The 10,681-nt window shown below is 33.1% G+C and overlaps 1 long non-coding RNA gene across 3 annotated transcripts; it reads left to right on the top strand.

Annotated features, from left to right (window-relative positions):
* On the top strand, nt 2,317-9,929 carry LOC107630068. 3 transcript variants are annotated; one of them, XR_002359108.1, is made up of 5 exons: nt 2,317-2,411; nt 2,610-2,663; nt 4,187-4,291; nt 8,045-9,233; nt 9,626-9,929. It is a non-coding gene; the product is annotated as an uncharacterized LOC107630068 (long non-coding RNA). The 3 variants fall into 3 exon arrangements; XR_002359107.1 differs by having other exon boundaries at nt 8,045-9,803; XR_002359109.1 differs by lacking the exon at nt 2,610-2,663 and having other exon boundaries at nt 2,319-2,411; nt 8,045-9,803.

Here is a 10,681-nt window from a genome sequence, read left to right as displayed (position 1 = left end):
TCCATCATTGATCAAATAGCTAATATTTCCTTCAGGATCCTCAAAGAAATTAAATACATCATAATGAGTGGTGGAATTTTCATCATTTGAAACAAAATTTATTTCCTTTCCTTTGTCATCTTTTTTCAAAGATGCTTGATAAAGATCAACTAGGTGCTTTGGGGTACGACAAGTACGTGACCAATGGCCCCTTTCTACTACAACGGAAGCATTTATCCTCAATTGATTTACTTTGCCCAATATTTCTTTCTTTATCCCACTTTTGGTGAGATCTTCTCTTTTGAACATAATTCCTTTTCCTTCCATAATTTTTCTTGTTATCAAAATCTTGCCATTTACCTCTTCTGGGGTTATAATTTGCTGAATTTACTTCAGAAAATGGGGCGGCGCCAGCTGGGCGCACTTCATAATTTCTTAAGAGCAACTCATTGTTGCGTTCAGCAACAAGAAGGCAAGAAATTAACTCAGAATATTTTTTAAATTCTTTTTCTCGATACTGCTGCTGCAGGAGCACATTCGAGGTATGGAAGGTTGAGAAAATTTTCTCTAACATTTCGGGCTTGAGAAAGTATCACCGTCTTTTAATGATTGTACCTTTCTTCAAGGTCTTTCCATAGATCTGCAGTATCTTTTAATGTGGGATATTCATTTTTCAATCATACGTCAAGATGACGACAGAGGAAAATCATAGCTTTGGCTTTATCTTTCTGGGATGTATTATTTTCAGCCTCAATGGTATCTCCAAGATCCATTGAATCAAGATGGATTTTAACATCAAGTATCCATGATAAATAATTGTTTCCAGATATATCAAAATCATTATATTCAAGATGAAAGAGATTCGACATAATAAAAATTTGTTACTTGAAGTCTTCCTAAAATTTCATTAGAGTTTCATTCTGATAACGTGTTATGAAATAACTAAATAAATAAATAAATAAGGAAGAGGTAATATAAAATAAGGAAGAATAATTAGATAACAATATTCACCACAATTACTATCTCAATATAATAAAGATGATTAATATATTTACTAATATTATATATATCAAGTATCCATGATAAATAATTGTTTCTAGATATATCAAAATCATTATATTCAAGATGAAAGAGATTCGACATAATAAAAATTTGTTACCTGAAGTCTTTCTAAAATTTCATTAGAGTTTCGTGCTGATAACGTGTTATGAAATAACTAAATAAATAAATAAATAAGGAAGAGGTAATATAAAATAAGGAAGAATAATTAGATAACAATATTCACCACAATTACTATCTCAATATAATAAAGATGATTAATATATTTACTAATATTATATATAAAGAGTAAGAGAGAAGAGTATTCAGAATACTTGTAAAATAAAGAAAGAGAGAAAATATAAGAGTGAGAACGTTGCTATTATTGATGCTGTATAAAGAGAGAGAATAGTATTTGTTATTGATGGTAGTGTGTTTAAAGAGAGAGAATAGTATTTGTTATTGATGGTAGTGTGTTTTCATTCAGAGGCTTAAGCCTCTATTTATTTGTGTACATGATGACACATTTTCAAACTACATTTAATAGAGTCATCCTTGATAAACTAAGCTTCATTGGAAATGGGCATCCACATCAGTACTTATCTCAACACTCCCCATTGAATGACCATTTAAGATTATTGCCTCGTTAAAACCTTACTAAAGAAAAACCCAGTGGAAAAAAAACCTTAGTGAAGGAAAAAGAGTACAATATCCTTTGGTGATGGAGACTGCCTCATTAAAAACCTTGTCAAGAAAAACCCAATGGAAAAAAACCTAACCAAGGAAAAAAGAGTACAATCTCCCCCTCTTGTTGACATCAGTTAATGTCTCGAAATTGGCGCATCCCAATCTCATGTACCAATCTTTCAAAGGAGGATTTTGGGAGTGACTTTGTAAATAAATCTGCTAGATTGTGACTTGAGCGGATCTGTTGGATATCAATTGTCCCCTGATTTTGAAGATCATGAGTGAAGAAGAATTTGGGAGAAATATGCTTTGTTTTATCACCTTTGATATATCCGCCTTTAAGTTGAGCAATACATGCTGTATTATCTTCAAACAGGACAGTTGGAGCTATCTTATGATCAATCAGTCCACATGATGACAGAGTATATTGGATCAAACTCCTGAGCCAAAAACACTCGCGGCTTGCTTCATGAATCGCTAGTATTTTGACATGATTAGAGGATGTTGCAGCAATCGTCTATTTTGTGGACCTCCATGATATAGCTGTTCCACCATATGCAACACAAGAATTGATTTTCAGATTATCTATATTACACTGAAACTACGTTTTCTTTGATGATATTTTGCAGAATGAAGATAATGTTTAGGCTTTTCACTCTTTTGTGTTTTGTTGATTATCCATTAGAAGATTCAAGAACTATTGGATGGTAATTTCAAAAAAATAGTAATCTAAGTTCTTCTATATTATTACTAAAAGTGTTATTATAATTAAAAACACCAGCAAATCCTATATAACTTTTAAGGTATAATAAAACATAGGTGTCTATTTATCTTTGTACCCATTTTTCAAACTTCAATATTTTGTGTTTCTTTTTATGTGTGATTTATATCCTCTGGAGCTGCAGCTTCTTGGGATACTTTTGAGATGCACAGTTGATTTTCTTGGGTTGTTTTACACGGTATGGTCATTTTTATCTTCTCTCTTCGAAATATAAATTGTGAATTTTAGTTTTCACCTCATTTATTTTTTGATAAATATGTTTGTGTTCGTGGATTAGTTGTTTGTATTTAGGGTATTGTCAATCCCATCAGTGCAAATAAAGAAAGAAAATTAAAAAGAAAGCAAACCTTAACATCGAGAGATTGTTGTGATTTAGAATTTGTGGGTTACTGCCCCTACTTCTTTGTTCATCTTTCTTTGCGTTTAACACTTTTTTTGACTTTCTATTAAGTTGGTATTTCTTTTGTCTTTATTTTCACTATTATTTTTTTATTTTAATTAATTATTTTCTATTTTGTTTTTTTCTCTTTTCATGGTTGTCTCTTCTTATTTTATGTGTTTTTCTATCTACTCTTATTTTCTTGTCGGTTAATGCTTAAATGAAATTATATGTGCGTCTTCAAATTTTTCTTAAGGTTTGTTTTGGTAAAAAACATGCAATCATAGGAAGATAAAAAAAACACATTGAAACTTGTGTGTATGTGTTGGTTATGCAAAGAAACATAAAATCTTTTTTGATTGAATAGTTGATTTGGAGGGAAAAAGTTAAATATGAATGAATACTTGATTTTTTACTGATAAAAATGGAAACTTGATTTTCCCATGTTCTAATAGTTTTGTTTTATCATTACTAAGAAATTTATTATATGTTCTCCTTTCTTCTTTGGCTTAGAATGAGCATATTCAAATCATATGATATAATATATTATTAGTTGCTAAAGTTTTTTTATTGGTGAGTTTTATGTTGTCTTTGTTATGGTGCCTAAATTGCCTAACTTACTTTTTAAAGTAAAAAATAAAATATATAAAGTAAAACTAAAATATTTAAAAGTTTATTAAATATTATTTTTTTACCTTTTTTAGTAAGTTAGGCATCATGATTTAGGCACCATAGCATTCACCATAAATGAATTGCACTTTGAAGTCAAGCTAAATGGTAGATAGGTTTTCTAGGTTCAAATTGTATTTCTCCCTCAGAACCTGCATACTAGTGCCTAGATGAGAAGCACAACTGATCATATCCAGCGAGCACCCCAGCTCCTGCGACACCAAGGAGCATATTTGTAGTAACACCTCGGAATAGAGCTAAAAAACCCTCTTAACGAACAATCTCACGAAATGCATGCCTTGCGTTATAATACTTGTTTGGTTGTCCAGATGTTAGCATCATTCTCCGACGCAGTGTGTCGAACGGGTATGCACAAACCCCTGCTGATGTTGTAATGCTCCAACCTAAGAAGAAACTAGCAAAGAAATTTCCCTGTGGAGAAATAAATGAGAAAGGCTCAGATTAGAAAGAAGGATCATCAAAGAACTGAACTAGTGCTAAGTGACTAGTCATCTGAAGTAAAAATAAAATATTTAAAGTAAAAAGTAAATCATATAAAATTTATTAAATATTATTTATTTACCTTTTTTAGTAACTTAGGTACAATATGATAGGCACCATAACATTCACCTTCTTTATTTTGGATGAAACAGATACAACTTGGTTGGTTGGTGGTAACAAAGTACCGGAAGAAAGACACACTGTTAAAGTGAAATTGAAGATGGCTCAGAATGGAAGAATTTTAAAATTGTATATATGTTTCTAATGGAGTTTTTTAATTTTGATATGGAGGTTGCGATCGTATATAACAGGGTTATGGGGGTTTTGGGTGTATCACCGAACTGTGATGGCTGCTAAACTGAAATCGGATGGACCGAATTGTGGCAGAAAATCGGACGGTCCGATTTAAGTAATCCCGCGTTGATGAGGTTCCAATTAAGCGAGTCCCACTTTTCCTTTCATTTTCACTCTCATTTCTCTCTCTCTTTGTTCTCCAACCCCAGAGTTTAACATAATTTAGTATAATTTAGACAAATAATTAGGCATATTTATTATGTATGTTTACAATGTATGTATGTTTGATAGGCAATGCAGCTAGTTAGTTATAATAATGGTCATGTAAGGAAAATTATATTATTGTTAAGATAGTTATGTTACATTGGTACTTATAAAGGAAATGTGATTTTGTAGAGTTCACGGATGTTGATATGCGATCATTTGAAGTCGTCCGATCCGTACAACCAAATTGTTGAGGGTCACTTACGGGAGACGGATTTTTATTATGTTTCTCAAATTGGGGTCATCTAGTGTTAGTCAGCAATGATTAATGCTCTGATTGAGAGATGGCGGCCTAAAACTCACACGTTTCATTTTTCGGTTGGTGAGTGTGCGGTGACGTTGGAGGATGTGGCAATGATTCGCGGTCTGCCGACAAATGGTCTTCCGGTTACAAGACCAACCATGAGTTGTTTTGAGGTGATGGAGGCCGAGTGCTTGCACCAGTTTAGAGTTGCACCGAGGAAGGCAGACTGTAGAGGTAGCTTTATAAAGTTGACGTGGTTTAGGGGTTTGAAAGATCGCATAGTGTTGACTGATGATATTCACATTCAGATGTATGTAAAGTGTCACACAATGTTGTTGTTTGAGACTATTTTGTTTGGAGATAAGTCGGGTGCAGCGATGCTCTGGAAATTTCTGCATTTGCTCCGTAACTTCGCGGGGATTATACAGTTTAGTTGGGGTTCGGCATGCCTCGCACACCTGTATAGATCATTGTGTAGGGCAACTCGTGTCGACTGCAAGGAGATGGACGGTCCTTTGACACTTTTGCTTACTTGGGCCTGGATTCGGCTACCATTTCTTGCGCCGATACCTGGCAACCCTCGATTGTTTCCAATTGCAAACAGGTAAAATGAAATGATGTATGAATTGACAGCAGCACTAGAAATTGCATTTTATTTTTGACAAAAATAAGTTACTTACGAGATTGTCTTATGGCAGGTGGCGTAGCTGGGATCGTGAAAACTATGCTTACCGATATCATTCCCTTCCCCACTACAGGAGGTTGTTAGATGAAATGCAAGAAGGACATGTATGTCATTAAAAACTAGTACAATAAAAAACATTCACCAATGAATCACATTTTATCGAGCCGTATTTACTTAGTAAACAGTGGAGTAGAGCTTGTATTTAAACTTACCGATATTGAATATGAGCTTCTGCAAGTAAGGTGCCTTGAACTTCCTTAAGAAGTTCGACTCAATATGCCGGATACAGAACATATGGAAAGCTCTAGGAGGAGACCAAGTCCCATTACTCCGATTAATAGCTGACCTGATAGAATCGTGTCAATCAGAGATAAGACCGACACCATCACGTGTCACCACATGTTGACGCAGGTTACGTAGAAAAAAGTACCATACATCAGAAGTCTCCCCCTCCACTATGGCAAATGCAACAGGCACGATGTTGTTATTACTATCTTGTGAGACTGCGACCAACAAACAACCCTTGTATTTACCATACAAATGAGTCTCGTCCACCTGCACTACTGGCTTGCAATGTCTGAAGGCCCTAATACAAGGGTAATAACTCCAGAAGACTCTATGTAGTACACGGATATCAGGAACCAATTCATCCCCTGGTACACAGGCATTGTTTCAAAGTGAGCCACTGCTGATGGCTCCTTGTGACACATGGCCTCAAACCATATGGGCAAAGCTTCATACGATGCCTCCCAACCTCCGAAAATTGACTCAACCGCCTTCTGCTTTGCTAACCAAGCTTTTCGATAGCTGATGGTGTAGTTAAATTTTGACTGGACTTCCACAATGACTGATTTCACCTTCAAAGATGGGTCAACCTCTACCAACGGCTTAATTGCTTCTGCAACTGTCTTGGAATCCAGTTTCGAATGATCTTGAGAAATTGTCAACCTGGTACAAGTGTGAGTACCATTGTACCTCCTTATCTCCTAGCAGTACTTCTTCTGCATTTTTGTAACCCTGATCAGCCAATCAAAACCTTTACCATATTGTGTACATTTAGCATAGAATGTCGTCGGTTCCAATTCATAAACCCGATAGTCTACGCCTCTACGGATGGTATAGTCTTTCATTGCCTTGATTACTTCCTCCCTTGAACTGAATTCCATCCCACTGTAAATTCACCATCGGCCACAACAGGAAGCTCTGCCACAATCACACTGCAAAATATATCATTATAATAGTCTTTACATTCACTATTCTATCTACATAAGAACTAGTAAATATAACTCACAATAAAGAACTATTAATTAATAAAGTAATCAAATGGTATGGTCATAAACGACATACCTGCATTCATATACTGCGGAAATTCCGATGCATTCATCGCTTCCAAGTCCAACGACCGCATGAAAGAAGGCTCTTGAAACGGCACCGAGTTTGCTAGTGCATTAGCAACCTCTGCCACATCTGGGTTCATGGTGCCATCAGCTCCATCTTCGTCTTTGCCTGGACCAACGATCTCATAGTTACTTTCAAAATCCTCCTCGCTGTCACTATCATAATCTTCCAATTCAATATTTCGGTCCGCTTGAGATTGCTCAAACTCAATATACAACTCGATACACGATATTCGGTGGCGATTCTCCATATACATTGAAAATATTTCCTGCATACTCGCTTCATCTGTCACGTATTTAGTCTGAAAATGAACGAACCCATCAAACACAGGTAAAGGATACCTGTACAAAATACACGATATTCTTCTACATCTTTTTTAGTGTATCTTCTCACAAATCACACCTTTCAATTCATCCAGTGACAACATAAATGGAATAACAACATCTAATGGATTTTCACATATAAATTGAACTCCCTCATATGTTTCTAATAAAATCTGTTCATAACAATAAATTTTTAATACAACTCTATCATCCATAATACTATACTACTTTAAACACTTTCAGTCTCAATAAAATCTAATCTACAGAAATAAAGAAGGATGAGGGAAGAGGAAGAACATCACCTAAATGCAGAGACTCACAGACTGAAGAAGAAGAAGAAATGGGGGTTCTGGGTACAATCTTGGTTTATGTACGCATGACTCACCAAATCGGACGGTCCGACCGGGTGCTCAACGCTCACAATTTTCCACGCATCAGAAATCGCTTCCTCCGATTACATTGCATCCGATTTTCTTCCGGAAACAAATCAGTGGGTCCGATTACAGTGCCACCGGATTAAAAAAATTTTTTGATCCACAAATCCCTGGGACCGATTTGTGTTCCATTAGATTCAAATAAATTAGGCCAGCATCAAATCGGTCCATCCGATTACATATGCAAACCCAGCCAACAAACAAATCGGACTGTTCGATTTGTTTTCCTTTTCCACAGCAGTAAATCGGACGGTCCGATTTCATCCCCCACCAAACTCCAACTTTACGCCGTCACAGTCCTGTAAATCACTCACAATCTCCATAACGCAGGGTTACTCACACTTGGAAATCATATCGAAAAAAAAGAGCCTTTCTAATGCCTATCTAAATCACTGAATGTTGATATTGGTTGTCATTTGTTGATTTTAGAAGTGTTTATGAATTTTGATATTGGTACTTTTCTTTATAAAGGAAGTGAGTGATTGATTGATTGATAAAATAGCAAGAAATTTTAGTCAAATAGAGTAGGTGAGTCAATTTCTGCACGAGAGTCGAAAAAAATAGGTGTAATGTACTTAGGTAGCTTGTGGCTGACTCATTTGTCTTTTGATTTTTGAACTATAATCTTGTATTTTTTTTCTCTTTTCGAATTACATTATCATTAGAGTGTTAACATTATTAATTTTAGTCCATATAATAATACTATTAGTAATTTAGTATGCATAATAGACTATGGTTTAAAATAATACCGTTTCCAGTGGTAAATCTTCTTTATTTATTTCCTTCTATGTGGATTGAATTTTTTGTATTTAGAAAGAGAGTTTTAATTTTTTTAAATAGAAAATAAGAGTTTTTTTTTTTAATGTAAAAATTGGGCAAAATTAGATAGTTTGTGATGTATTCAAAATAACTTATTATCATAAGCTTTTAGAACCACTTTTAGGGAAATTACTTTTTTTTTCTTGAAGCAATTTTTAAGTTTTAACAAAAACATGTAATTGCAGATTTTAGGTATTAAGGGTTAGGTTTGAATGTTTGGAGTAGTTTCATGCAAAAGGTGTGTGTTTAGGTTAATTTATTTGTGCTCAGTCAAAAATTTCTTGAGACATTTATTGAAGAAAAAATATGTGTATTTATTCCCTAAAATTATGTTAAGCAGAGTTGCTCTATATGAAAGTGTGACTACAACATTTCAAATACATTTTGAAACGAGCGATTATAACATTTGAAGTTATTTAGTTATGTGAATATTCTAACTCTGAAAAATTCCTAATGCTTTCATCCTTAATCCGATTGCTATTACATGAAGTTGATCTGTTTGAAAGATACATTTATATTTAAAAAAAACTAAATATACTGTTAATGATTATCTTTAATTTTAAAGACCTATATATGTCCAAAGTTATCTTCTATGTTTTTTATGTGACATTTTTATAAACATTTGTGGTGCAAGAGTTTAAATATCCTACAAAGTATATTCCATCACATCATCTATATTTTTCAGAGTGAATCTTCACTTCAATTGTGATATCATATGATCAACGAAGGAGTTAGAAGGTAACAATATCTAGGTGCAAAGTTAGAAGTTAACAATATCTTTATATGCTTTTTGAAATTTTCTTTCTTTTATGTTCACTATGATTAACTATAAGTTGATTTTGATTTTTTATCTAATGCTTTGAGTTGTTGCGTAATATTCTTCAATGCGATATCTTTTGCTCCATATATTTTATGGGGCTAATACTACTCTTTATTATAGACATTTTTGTTTGACATATATTATGTTATAATAGAATTAATCTCATTTAAAAGATTCATATAATTGCAACATTAAGACTTCGTTCTGTATCATGTTGATCCTCTGTGATTCTAGAATTTTTTAATGCTATGAGATATGTTTGTATAATCCTTTGTACCCCTTTGTTTGGGTCCATATGCGAGTTTTGCAGGGAAAGAAAGAAGAAAAAAGGAGAACAATATTCATGATTAATTTGGTGGTACTGTGTAATAATATACGAACTATGCGCCTTCATTTTTTATTATTTCATAAACAATTCTAATTACTTTTCAATTATTTTGGTTAATCAGTACTTTTTATTTTTATATCATTCCTAAGTGATTTTGTTCTGATTTATTTTCATTTTGTTTTGGTAATCATATATTGATCCAAAAAAGTGTAGCCGAGTTTGTTCAGGCAGGATTTTGTTAGACTGATGTTCTTTTATAGATCGCTAAGAATCTTTCAAATTCAAAGTTTGTTATCCAATTAATTGACCACTTTAAACACATTGGGCAGCATATTTGCATGGTCCTCAAGTTTCTTGGTGATAGGCTGATAGCTTGCTACTATTGATAAAAAACAATCGCTACAAATGCCTTCCATTGAATAAAGTTCGAAAATGTGCAAATGTATTTTGACTGGTTTAGATTACTTGTACAGAGAAGTCTACTAAAAATATTGATGAAATTGATATAAGATGCAAGATTGTAGATTTTGAAAATGCATGTTGGGCTGATAACCCGTTTATTGAAGACATAATAATCCACGGTATATAATCTATATATATAATATTCTTGATAAATTCTTTGTTAAAGTTCTTAAGTTTATGATTCAGAGTTTAATTTTTAGTGTTTACAAATTTGTTTTCTATAAAACCTTTTTTTATTGTTGAAATCTGAAATAGTACTAATATATATTCTATTTATAACATTCTTGATTAATTTGCTTATAAAAATTTTAATATTTAGGATTGATATTATGTTTATAATATTATTAATTAATTAGATTATCAAGATTTTTTGGTTCAAGATTTAGGAATGAGAGTTTATAATTTAGTTAAAAAGACATAGACTTATTGATAAAGTTTAAAGTAATGATAGTACAGATTTTACATTCACCTGTGAGGGTTAACAATTTAATATGTTCGATATATATTTGGAATTTAATAAGTTTTAATTGTTGAAGTTCAAATAAATATTAGTATATATTATTTGTTTACAACATC

Source organism: Arachis ipaensis, chromosome B03 (genome assembly GCF_000816755.2).
Source record: "Arachis ipaensis cultivar K30076 chromosome B03, Araip1.1, whole genome shotgun sequence".
NCBI lineage: Eukaryota > Viridiplantae > Streptophyta > Magnoliopsida > Fabales > Fabaceae > Arachis > Arachis ipaensis.
Note: the sequence above shows the minus strand (reverse complement) of the source record. Positions and strands in the feature narration are given on the sequence as shown.